Raw genomic sequence first — 13,284 nt, 5'->3', positions numbered from 1 at the left:
CTGAGCAGCTAAACACTGCAGACTGAGTGATCAGGAGCTCTGCAGGACTGGAGTTCATGTGCAGCTCTGCCGATTTGCTGAACTCTGCGGAAGGAGAGAAGCAGAATCAGCAGCCTGTGATGAAACTTTTCATCTCCCTATAATTCAGAAAGCTAGCCCAGCAGGCTTTGAACTCATCAAAACTCAGACTATGCACTTGGAGCAGACCTTTTAAGATGGAGCCTATTTTATCTGAACACCATACATTTTCTGATCATAAGTACAGAGAGCTATTTCAGAGATGCCAAATCTTTCTATAGTTAAACAGTTCCCTTTTAAGCTTGACTTTTTATACATGAAACATTTTTTGATCAGATAAGTTCTACAAAAGCATTAAGGATTCATTTACATTTACAGTGAAGGAAAAAATATTTTCCCTTGAGGGAGCTGGAAAGCTCTGAAAAACATACGTTCTGTCACACCAAGTTTAATGGGAGGGGTATGATATCTCGTAACTGCCTCCTCATAACATCAGTATGTGCTAAGGTAAAAAATAGTAGCAAGCTCCTCTGCATACAAATTTAAACTTCCTTGGACATGCCTTCTGTCTTAATGACTTTACTGTCTTTACTTAGTGACTTTACTTAGGCATTTACCGTCCCTACCTGGAGTGTTATTTTTTCAAGGATGAATATCCCAGCTTTAAATCTGGCTCCTTAGCCCAGAGGATTCACGATTTTAATTGTGTCTATGTTTTGATCTGAACAGTATTTCTATAGATAACAACTAGAAATATAAATGCAGTTAGTTATCACAGTTTGGCATTTATGCTGAGTGCTTACACTCCAGTAGAACTGTAATCCCCTTTGCTCCTGTATGTTAAGTAACTTCGATTTTGGAAATAAATGTCATAATTATCATAAGGCAAATTAGATTTAAAACGTTAAGCTACTTACTTGTTCTTCCTTCATATCTTCAGAACTGCTTGGAAGTCAAAGGCTGATGACAGTGTCACATGAAGGTCAAGAAAGATTTTTGCCCTCTGAAGAATATTAACACAAAGAATTATGCTTAAAAAGTGGGTAGCCTTACTGAAGCTATATTACAGTACATTACATGAACTGTTGAACAGCCATTCATTTCATGAGACGGCTACTTGTTTATATAGTCTCATTTCAGCCTCATTTGGAATAATCATGTGCATGTCATCTTGGAACAGTTTCACCACATGGTTGTCATCCACACATAACTCAATAAATCTAAAGTACATTGTTAGTATGGGATTTCCAGACCGGATCACACTGCAAAATTGTGACTGTATTTCCCTCATCTAATTCTAGACTGAAAATTTATCTCTAAATCATTCAGTGTTGTGCAGAACCAGTACTTACTGCTTCCAAATTATCTGGTTTTACAGTTTACTGTAACTAGTTTGTTCATGGTACTGGTACATTTCACCCCCTGTCTATATTATACCATAGCTGACCTAGTGTTTGCTGCCCAAGGGCTGCCATGCACTGCTGCGCCTGCAGCTCATGTGGGGCTGCTCACTTCAGCTCTACACCTCCCTGTGTCCATTTCAAGCACATTAGTAACTACCAAACATAGTACAACCTTTCCTTTCCCAAATTTATGTTTCCTGAGGTAAGTTAATACTTGGGGTAGACTGGGGTGGGACATGCAGAAAATTCCTCCTCACTTTCCCAATTCACGAGGAAAATCACCTAAGCCAAATGCCTTGCAGCTGCCCTCCACGGCCGTGTGCAGGGCCAGTCAGGCACCCAGTTTCTCTCTTCCTCGCTGTCTATTCTCCAGAAAAGCATTTCTTATTTGGACCTGCTGACTGCACCACATGTTTTGCACCAAAAGGTGCTGATCCATTTATGGCCTCAGTAAGAAAGGCCCTCAGACTCTGTAAAGTATCATTTAAAACGCAATTTATTAGAGCTAACACTCTAAAGAAAGAGAGAATAGTACGGACAATCCTATGTCCCCGTAGACGCTGGGAACCTCGGGTTGTGCAGCACTGAATGAGTCTCCGATCCATCCACATGCAATACACTGTGCAGACCCCATCCGTGGGCAGTGTTACCCCATTTTGGTTATTTGAGTTATTATAGGATTTTTCTTTCAAGACAACAATTCTATTCATTGTTACCAATGCCGGACAGGAAGGATGTTCACGGGGCAACACCTTGCTGCACTGTTAGACGCTGCCTGCGGCTCCCCCGTTCCAGTGAGCTGGCTGCGTTCACCCTGCAGCCAGGGCGTTTGTGCCACGCAGCACAGCCCTGAAGGCCAGGCTGTACGGGCAGCACAGTGCAGCACGGGCCTGGGCTCACGCGGGCTGACTGTCAGGCATCACTAACTGCTCAACAGATAGTGCTCCTCCAGTCAGGATCACTATAGCTGGTTACTATTTTCAAGCCATCGTGACAAAGCAATGTTTGTCTCTCGACAGTGAGCTGGGTGGACTGCTGTTAGAGCAGGACACAGACATTCATGCAAACCGTTAATTCCTTCAGCTTTATTTTTCTATCATAAAAAGAGAGATGAAGGCTGTCTCCTTTAAAACTCTCATGGGTATGAAATGATCAGTTATAAATTCAATCCCTACATTAACTAGGAATTTATTAGTCTACTTACTCAGAAAGACAATTACATGAACATTTTATTGACTACGGTTGTTTCTAGAAAAAGATTGCACTATTTCTCATGTATAAGCAACTTCTAGGGAAGATTTTTCATGAGCATTTGTATCTGTTTTGTAAATAAGGAGTACCAGTTAGTAGACATAAACTAGATTTAGAAGTAGATGGGTCTCTAGGAATATTAAGGAAAATGGGTGGTGAAATACACATGGATTTATAAGCTGAAGGCATCCCCCAGTTTTTTCTGTAAAACTATTAATATAGTCATGACCGTTTTATTGTTTCCTTAGCTAAAGGAGTATCTATGGGCTGCAATTTTCAGAGACACAGAGCCACAGCTGGCACATAACGTCCAGTGCTTCATGCACAGCTGTTTCAAATACTGAACCTACCAGGAAATTTTGTTGCGGATGGTGTGACCTCCATGGGTCATACTTATTATGGAAAAGTTGCGAAACATTGATCTTTGTCTATTCTCCTTTTGATTTTTACATCGGTGCTTTCAGAGTAGACAATAAGCTTTCCCTCCTTTGCAAATCTACATTCAGGTGTAAGTGGGGACATAGAAACAAGCAGACGTTATGACATGCGTGACCTATATTCCCTCTGCCATTTTTGGCAGGTCATTTAATATCTTTTCTTGATTTCTGCTTTGGCAAAATAAGTGCTACCATTTTAGTAAATTATGTGATATAATGATAAAAGAATAAAACAAAATATTTCCTTCACTGTATCAGCAACTTCTTTCAGAGATCTATGGCAGACAATTTGCTTAGTAAACTGTTTGTTTCAAACTGCAACAAACTCATAGCAGAATGAATGTATACAAGTAGAACAAAACTGCTGAAGAAAGCAAGCTAACTATAACGGTATCTCACATCAAAGAGTTTTGTGTTAGTAGTATAGTTAGATAGTAGTATACTGCGGTACTGCCAATTCTGAGAATCCAAAACCCAAAAGCCCGCCCCCAAAAAGCATAACACTGGCTTTAACACACATTACTTAAAAAAAAAATAATTATTTCAGGCCACACTCAAAAAAGTCTTCAACAAATTCAAGGAACTTGTTCCTACGACAATGAAATCTAAAGGGGAAAAAAGGGTCCATCAAACCAGCAGTTAAAAGATATAACATTAAAAACTGTAGTGAATTATTCCAACAAGCAAGAAAAACAAGAAGCATATTATAAGACTAAAATGGTTATATCAGAAGCTTGTTAATGTCCTGAAAACCAAAAAAGAGTCACACAAAACTGAAAGCAATGACAAATTGCCAGGGAACTGTACAAGATAATAGCTGAAGTATGCAGGGACAAGTGAGAAATTAGTATTCAATGGCTCTTATCACCCTTTCATTTAAAATAAAAAGTATTCTGACCCAATTTTTTGTACATACAAGTTTAATAACAAGGTAGTAGGAACACAGCTTTCAGAAGAGGAAATGAACAGGCTAAGGGATATTTAGATGTAAATTTTAAAATGTTTTAAAAGTGTAAGTAATTGAAATCAACAGGGCTTGACAAAGATCACCCTAAAGCAATGGTTCTCTGGTGAATTTTCGGCTGCCACATCTGACCACATTTTCTCTCACAAGACAAGGATAAGTCATCTAAAGAGAAGCTTTCTATTTAATTTTCTCAAGAGGACAAAAAGCAGAGATTGAGGAATTATTATGAAACATGTCATATACGTAGAAAATACCCTTATTATAATATGCTCAAAGCAGTCTTAAATCTATTATCCAAGCAGCTCACAATATTAAAAAGTTTGGACAGTGTTTTGACAAAATCTGTCTCCCTGACAATTCTCCCCCAATAGCAGCTAAGTAAAATACATGCCATATTATTTGTCCTTTAACATTTCTCTGACAGTTTTTTCCTACAAAATCTTATTTTAATATTGCAATTTGAGGGAGTATCAAACTGTATTACCACTCAAAGCATTTAAGAAAAACACTAGGAAGTAATTTTTCATACTAGAAATGTTAAATGGTAGAATTATGGACATCAAAAACATAAAAGATCCGTTGGAAAAATTCATGGAAGAAAAACTCTGACATGTAGTTACAAGGCTCAGGAAGTCCTGCAGGTCACAACTGTTTGAGTTTGGAACAGGACACTGGGAGAAATACCCTATATGCTTCCTTCAGTCTTGGAAATCAGTGGTTGCAATTTTGAAACAAAATTAAGTGTAAAATTTTGCATTCATTTAGGTCTCTAGTTATAAGCACTCAAATAAGATGAAAAACATTCTTTTCTAATCTGGCACAGGCAAGCAGCAGTCAGATATGATACATAATTCATGCCTTTTGAGCCAGTCTTCAAACACTGAGTGTTTTAATACAGAGGTAGAATTTTCATTTTTTTCAAGACAGATATCACTACAGATGCAGTAAACTCTAAAATGCACTGCCAAAAAATTAATATAGATTTAATACTTATTATCATGAATTTTGCTTAAATCAGGTAGAGCAAAGAATTATCTGGTAAAGCAGTTACATATATTAATATTATCTATATGACATATTTACAGCACAGCACGTGACTGTACCAAGCAAAAGTGGCTATAGCACTTGAAATATTTAAAGATGAGAGAGCTGTCAATCAGTCTTAGCCTGTGGGGGAAAATCATTTTTATCCAAAGCAAAAAACACAGCATGGATTAGAATGAGTGATTATTAGACAGGACCCCAAAAATAAGAGCCCTTGAGACAGAGATGTAAAAAAACAAGACAAGACAAGCAGATAAAATTTAAAATACTTGTTTTTAAAGAATAGTTTTGGGTGGTTTTTTACATTAATCACACATCTTGTATCAGCGAAAAGAATGCAACTGTGCAGCACTCATAGTGTCAGGATGTTGTCTGGAACCCTGGATTCCCCAAAGGGAGCTGAGGTACTCTTTAATTCTACACTCATCACACAATTTCCAATCAACTCACTTCAGTCACCTAGAAGTACCTTTTGTGTCCTCTAGCATTACCACTACTACCAGCTTAACCTCAAGACTGCACTAATCACAATTATGTGACTGCTTGATCAAACAGATAGAAAGAGCTTGTATTTGTGCTAAATACCACGCAGATGTATTCTCCAAAGCTTCGTGATTAGTACTCTTACCTTATCCTCCCAACACTGTTTATGTGTTTTAAGATGAACACACACTGTAACTGGAACATGGCATAAACCAGAAACAATCCCCACAAGAGGTTCATGACCGCAATGATCCCTTCTGGCCACTTGAGCTATTAGCTTATGCATCTGCAGCAAAAGGTTGAACATTTCTCTCATAGGGATGCTCTTACAAAGAATTGAATCTCTGACCAATGCTCTGCCCACACTGCAAGTAAACAATCTCAGGGTTCCTCAGCAGAGGCTCTTCCTTTGCTATGATCACTCCAGATGTCTATGAAATATGACTAGATACTGGCCAAAATCCTTTTGGCTATTAATAAATGCCATTTCTGGTTAGAATCGTGTTTTAGCAAAAACATTTCACATGTCCTCATGCTACAAATAAGACAGCTTCATTCCTGACCTTATTACTTTTCCATTTGACAGTCACCTCCCTGACAGATCAACCCAGCTAAAAACTGTGGGTAAAATATTGCTCTAAGCAAGTTACGTATTTAATTTTTTAACCTTGAAAATAAACAGAGATCTTTTTTTATCCCAGTAACTCAAGAAGTAAATAGAACTGGAATGGCTTTTTCTCAACTTTTCCTTAACTATTCAGCTCTGATTAGAAACTACAGAAACACCTGAGGTTGAATTAAACAAGCGAACAGCAAGTATTATGACAACACTCTCTATATAAAGTTTAACTTTCATAATTCTGAAATATATATATAAAAGCTAATATTTCTACCATGATTTCTAAAAACAGATCTAAACACCCCATCAGAGGAAACAGATCTATGATTTCTAGATTATGGAGGGCAGTAACATTCCCCTTTTTGTCACTTTGAAGCTGCCTCTATTGAAGGCAAAGCTCCCAGAAGGATATCGCTCAAAAGGCATAAATTAAAGCAATGAAGCTCTTGTCACTCTTTCTCTTCATTCACTCACTGAATAAAATAGTTTCCCTCATAATGCAGCTCTGTTTGTCTCCTATTTTACTTTCCTTTTCTCATGTAAAATAGTTAAGTTGACTTTTATATTTTTGGAAGCTGCGGAATACCAGTAACACAGAAGCGAAATACAGTGACTGTGCCAGTATGCAGAAACCGATAGAAAAACACAAGATAATGAAATACTCCCTTGGCTACTTTGTTTTTAAGATGCTGGTTTCCTTACTTTTCTTTCTTTCTCCTTTTCCTTATGTTGGGTTTTCCCTTTCCTCAGTCCATCCTTCCTCCTTTTCATTTACCTAACTTCCCTCTTATTGTTTTTCCATTGAAAATAACATTCAAACTTCTGGTTTTCCTCATCAACTCCAGTACAAGGATATACCAAAAAATCCCTACACTTCCTTTGGGAAATGACTAATCACAAAGGATGGATTTTCACTAATACTCTAACATGAACAAACAGTGGGAAAAAATGCCTCTCCCTCCCAATGAGTGCATTCAGGCTGCTCGTATCACAAATGTTCAGTGGTTCAGCCCCTGTCCTGCTGCTCTACTGGTGAACGTTTAGGTGCAGGAGAAAGCATTCATTTGGCAGAGCTGTGGCCTTTTTCCTTCAACAGTCCTCCACTCCAGTCCACAGGGGTGGCTGGTTGCAGAGACAGAAGCAGACTGAAAGACCCTTGGACAAGAAGGAAGCACCAGGACTGAGACACTGATGCTACCTATCTTGGCGGCTTCTCTCTCCAGACTTCTTTAGTCAAAGTCAAGAGGGTGACTCTGAGCACCTAACGTTGCAAAGTTGGTGTGTAAAACGAGTGGGTCTGAACACATTCCTTACAATTCTTTTCCAGTGCTCCTTCTTTGGAAGAGGGAGGCTGTAGATAAAACCAGAACGGACTGGCCTGCCTAAACCAGAAGGCTTCAGTCCACTTTCACTTCTTTTTCATTTCTATTTCCTCTATAAGCAAAGGTTGTGACACTGTACTTGCTTGACACCACAAAGGGCTAAACAAATTCCTTAGATTGCAAATTGTTATTTACAAAGTATCCAAGATAAAGATTTTATGGCAGGTAATTCCATGTTCAATCCTCTGCTTACTGATGCAAGGTGCGACCAGCAAATGTTTCTATACACCCTCACTGGACTTGTATAGTGATATTAGTTTGAATGCTTTCTCTTAACCCTAATATTTGAAAGTGATGCTGAGTTGCATATTCATGCTTATTAGAGTAATTTAGCTCATTAGGAAGTGTTTGGAAACTGGAAAATGTAAGGGGCAATGCATAAGGGGATATTTTCTTTGTAAAATATATACAGATGGGGAGCCATTACAAAAGGACTGCATGGCAACATAGAACAAGCGGGAGGTGTGTACTTGAGGAAAAGCTGTCAGGTGATATGCACGTGTCCATGCTCTACGGGCACAGCAATCAGCAACATCCCAGAAAGTATCGCTACGCTGCCGGTGATTCTCTCAAAACCAAGTCCCCTAAGGCAATGCAAGACCCTGGAAAACACGGTTGATGCAACCTACACGATGATCATGGGAAGTCAAAACACCAGTTCCCTTTGTTAGAAAAAAGCAACCTGCTTTTCAAAGGAAATGTCATATACCCAGCCCTCCTTCATTATTTGCGTATTGTGTTGCCTAAACCCCACTGGTATTCGGGAACCAAACAGCAGTTGATACTGTAACTGGAATATGGCAAAAACACAATTCTCTCTGTTGTGCAGCCTCCACGGTCCTCTTGGTTTAGCTTAGCACTGTCAGCACCCCCATCTGTGTGTAAAATCCACCCTTTCTTATGACCTCTAGCTTGCGCTCCCTGAGACTAGTGCTCATCCTGATGTGGTAAATTCAATGTAATATTTACTGGTTAGAATGTGGATGAAATGGCTTGTGAATACCTTGATGATGGTCTAATTTCAGCCTAAAAGCTTAAAAGAGACCAGTGACAATGTGACAACTGCAATTTTTATTCTGCTTCACATTCTTTAGCAGCATTGGTTACTGCACAGAAGCACCTGGAGATGGCTATTTATAGAAGAGAAATAGAGAATACATAGAAACACAGTTGTTGTAGACTGTCCTTTCCATTTAGCAAAAAAAAAAAAAAACCACACCACAGGAAAGAAGGAAAGATATGATACTCATTATCCTGTATGTTTTACCAATTATTTTAAGACAACAACAAAATAATTACTTCCAAATAATTTCTAGATTCCAGACAGACAAGCCAAAATTGAAACAACTCATATGTCAAAAGCAGCCTTATGTTTTTATATTTAAGCTTGATCTTTTTTATTAGCTTAAACTGACATTACCATTTCCCTCTTGTACAGAAACATTTTTAGAATTTGGGGTTTATACTTAAAAAATGCAACCAAAAATATCCTAATTTGTTTATTGCTAAAACATTTACTAAATTAAATATAATCTCCAGAAATTAAGGTACAATGCCAGTGTGTAAGCAGTGGAGAGAGGTTACTAAAGGAGTGGTTTCCAAAGTGTAGGTTTTAATGTTTGGAAACAGAGATGATACCTATTGTAGTGTGGTCATTAATGATTAGCTTCACCAGAAATCATGCTGACATGACAGCAAGACTGTACTTGAGACAAAAGTCTGTGTGTTAACCTAGCATCTAATGTAAACATAGCATCAATATACAGATGTGTGTTGCTAATCTGTAAAAAGCGGAGCAAGGTGATATCACATGGAGAGAGAAAAAGTTAATCTTGAATACAAAAATTAACAGAAAGCAAATGAAAAAGAAATGTAATCATATATGGAAGCTTGGAGTTCGAAATTCACAAACACCTGAGCCAAAATCAACAGGGGCAACTGATGTCTCATTGCTATGATATCCCATTCATTTTTACAAGGAGAGAACATGAAGATAGGTTCTATTTTGCTTCTTCTTTTTTCTTTAATCTGCAAGAAAATACAATACTAGATTAGACAATAGTATAATGCATGAGGTGTTGTGATCGGATGCAGTGAAATATACTATGTTATTCAAACCACGAGGAGTTAAAGAAGTGTGTGAGTATTGTACCTCTTAGCAGATAGGAGAAGCATTACTTTCTTCCAAACAGTGGTTCATTTCTGAAACAGAAAACATCCTTGTCAGAATATATACAAAGAAGCACCTGTACTACACCCTTTGACAATGATTTTTTTTATGTACTAGGTGGTTCATTTGATCTAAAATGACTTTATAAGGTGTTAGACGGTAAGATTTCATTTGAAAATGTGTATATATTTTACACAACCTATCTGTTCCTCCTTCTTTTCCTTACACAATACTGTGTGATACAACAGCCTCTCATTAGAAGGAGGCATACTTTTACAGCTTTAAAAACATAAGTTTACCTCTCAAGGTAAACATGAATGAACTCCTTAGTATGAAGGGGGATTTGCTTACACTGAACTCTCAAGTAAAATATGACTGTTCCTCTTCAGTAGTGTATTGATCCTGACCAGGAGAGCGTTCCACATTTAGGAGCTAGTGATCTACATAACAGTTAACCCGAGCAGGCAGAGGACTGTGCTGCACTAAGCGGCACATACAGGGTGGCTTTCAGGGCTGTGCTGTGCTGTGCAAATTCCCTGGCTGCAGGATGAACTCAGCCAGCTCACTGGAACGGGGGAGCCCATAGGTACTCCCAGGTACCGGCGGTTAGATCTCCTGCCTGGCCTTACCTGTATCTAACTGTGCAGCAAGAAGTTCTCATTATAGCATCCTTTAAGAATGGAGTTGTTTTCCTGTAAGGAAAATATACAATAGCTCACAGGACCAAACGGGAGAGCTTCTCTCCACAGACAGAATCTGCTCTGCACAGTGTGCCATGGGAAAATCCATCGGGCTACATCTGCACAAACACAGGGTGCCCAGCAACTGAAGGGACATAAGATTTACTCACTACCTATATTACTCTGCTTATTCTGTCTAATTAAAGTAGTTATCCTATTAAGCCATTTATTGTCAAGCCTTTCTTACTGATCCAGAAAAAGCCCTGCACCATCTCTCTCTCACCTCACCCCTCATCTTCCACCCCAGTACAGAACAGGCAGGTACATGGCATGAGGAGACAGGTATGCTTGCACAGCTTATCCCCTGCATTTGATCTTTTTTAAATTCTTGTTTGTATAGGAAAGTTTGTACATATTTGCCATCTCCAACAATAGTTTCAAGTTCAGATCTCAGAAGAATTAAATAAATTACTTGCATTGATTCTTCTGTGGAAGCTTAATCTAGAATCCATAGGCTGTCATCATGGAGATGCTTACAGAAACCCATAATCTTGCACAGCATTATTCTTTCCATGAAACATGAAATAAACTTAAGTAAATGCTCAAATGTTTCCATGACGGAGGCCTGAATTTCTTGCAGTACAATATATTTGATGGTTGAATTAAGGCAAATCTGTTAACCCCTCTTTCTGTGTCTCTGTTTCCTTACCTATAGTACCAGCTGAGCAGAGCAGATTTCTGTAGACATGGTAAGTAATCAGAGAAAATGAGAAAGACATTAGGCAATAACTGAGAGGAGATGGTGGAGACAGTAGTAATGTAAATGCCTTTATATGCAGGAACTACTTTAAGCCCACACTTCTTTTAGTCAAAGGAAATGGTGTAAATATTTCTTCTTTAATATGATTAAAACATAAAGGTGTGGATATTGAACAGTTATTTATGAATCAGCCTGATTTGCGAAAAGTAAGCTTGCAGCCAAATACTTTCAAGGTTTCAAAATAAGGTCTTCTCTCAGGCCTACTTCTAATTATTTATTATTATTTGTTAATGTTACTAATTTTTTGTTCATTGCTTTAATTTAATGTTCTGTCTGGAGAACACACAGGAATTTAAGCTGCTTTTTAATGAAGTTGTACATCATGGGACATCTTGAATAATATATGATAATGGATTCATTTCAGGAACTGGCAGAATTCCTAACATAATCATATTCAGCTTGATTGAATAGTATTTCCAGAAATTATATAAATTTTGAGAATTCTGGAAGTATAAAACATTATATGTGAATTTCCAGATTGCCAGACTTTTTCATAACAGTTAAATGATGTTACCAGATTGGGTTTCACTTATGTCAGAGTTGAGGGCATAGTTTCTTGCCCACTCTTCAAATAGGTCATATACAATCCATATATTCTGGTTATTTATGTAAGTGTCCTATAACGGCTACACAGATAAGAAGAGGGGTAAAATTGACCTCCTCTACCACTCTGTCCTTGCTTATGTTCTCCATCTAATGAACTGCATAAGAAGTGAACGACAGATCTTTTTTCATAGGGTATTTATAGTTCAGCCAGTTAGATTATTTCATGAAATTGCATCCAGGACAGAATGTATACAGGAGGCAACCTTTCCATTAAGATGCAAACTGTTCAGTGAAAGTATTTAAGAATCATGTAGCAGCTGTGACAGTGCCAGAGGTAATTAAATTGAGGTTCTAAAAATAAAAAAAAGTGCATGGTGTTGCATCCCATATTTGATTTTCTTCCAGCTGCTAATTATGCAAATTTATCCTGATAATTGTTACTTAGACTGGAATCTTCCTATTACATATTCATATCAATAACAAAGATTCAGTCAACCAACCTGTGTTTTGCTTCTGCCAAGGTTTTCATGTACAGTTAAGCTTCTGACAACTTGGGCTTCAGCTTCTGTATTGGTTTTATAATGGTGTTACAAACAAGATAATACCAAGGATGTCAACAATCAGTCACTTGGGGAGGAGGAGAAGGCAATTCTCTTGCTCATGTTACCTCTGTGTGTTAACAGCCTCTTGGTTTCTATTTGTTTGTTTTTACATATTCAAAATCTTCATTTAAGATAGGGTACACTGTGCTTGCCCTGTAGTTTGTAGTTTGCAGACAATCTGAATGCAGAGGTATAGACATACGTGTCAATATTTCGGAGCTACTTCTCATAGGACTTTTAAGCTATAATCACAGAGAGCTATAAAACTTGTTTTTACCAGAACACTTCCACAGTGAATACACTTTCTGCTTCACTTGTAAATAACAATCCTACTATTATAGTTAGATGCCAGTTCATTCAATTTTCTCTTTTTTTGTACTTGCTTAAAGATTTGTATATTATATTCTGCATCTGAAAATACAGATGCTTCATACTAGTAAGGAGGTGTTTTTATCTAACTTTACAGAAAACTTAAGAGAAATATTAAAAATGTGATTATTCAGATTTTGTGCCTAATTAACTAAAATTGACCAGGAATAGAAATCTCAGATGAGTATTACTTAGACAATTAGACTGTGATGTAAATATTAAGCCATGTTTAAGCAAAGTTGTTCTAGCACTCTGAAAGTTACAAATATTTAAATTCAGCAATTTTTAAAAAATTTTATATTTACAAATGGAAAATTCCCTATAACGTTATTTATTTTTAACCTAATACTGTCGATACATGAAAAGCCATGAATACTTTCAGAGAGGTAACCAATCCTTTTTTAAATTATCAGTATTTTCATCAGCTTAACCATACCTTTGCTTCGTCACAAGGATATTTCTCAATATATTACATGATTCATTTGTACCTAAC

The sequence above is a fragment of the Calonectris borealis genome, chromosome Z (genome assembly GCF_964195595.1).
Source record: "Calonectris borealis chromosome Z, bCalBor7.hap1.2, whole genome shotgun sequence".
Lineage (NCBI taxonomy): Eukaryota > Metazoa > Chordata > Aves > Procellariiformes > Procellariidae > Calonectris > Calonectris borealis.
Note: the sequence above shows the minus strand (reverse complement) of the source record.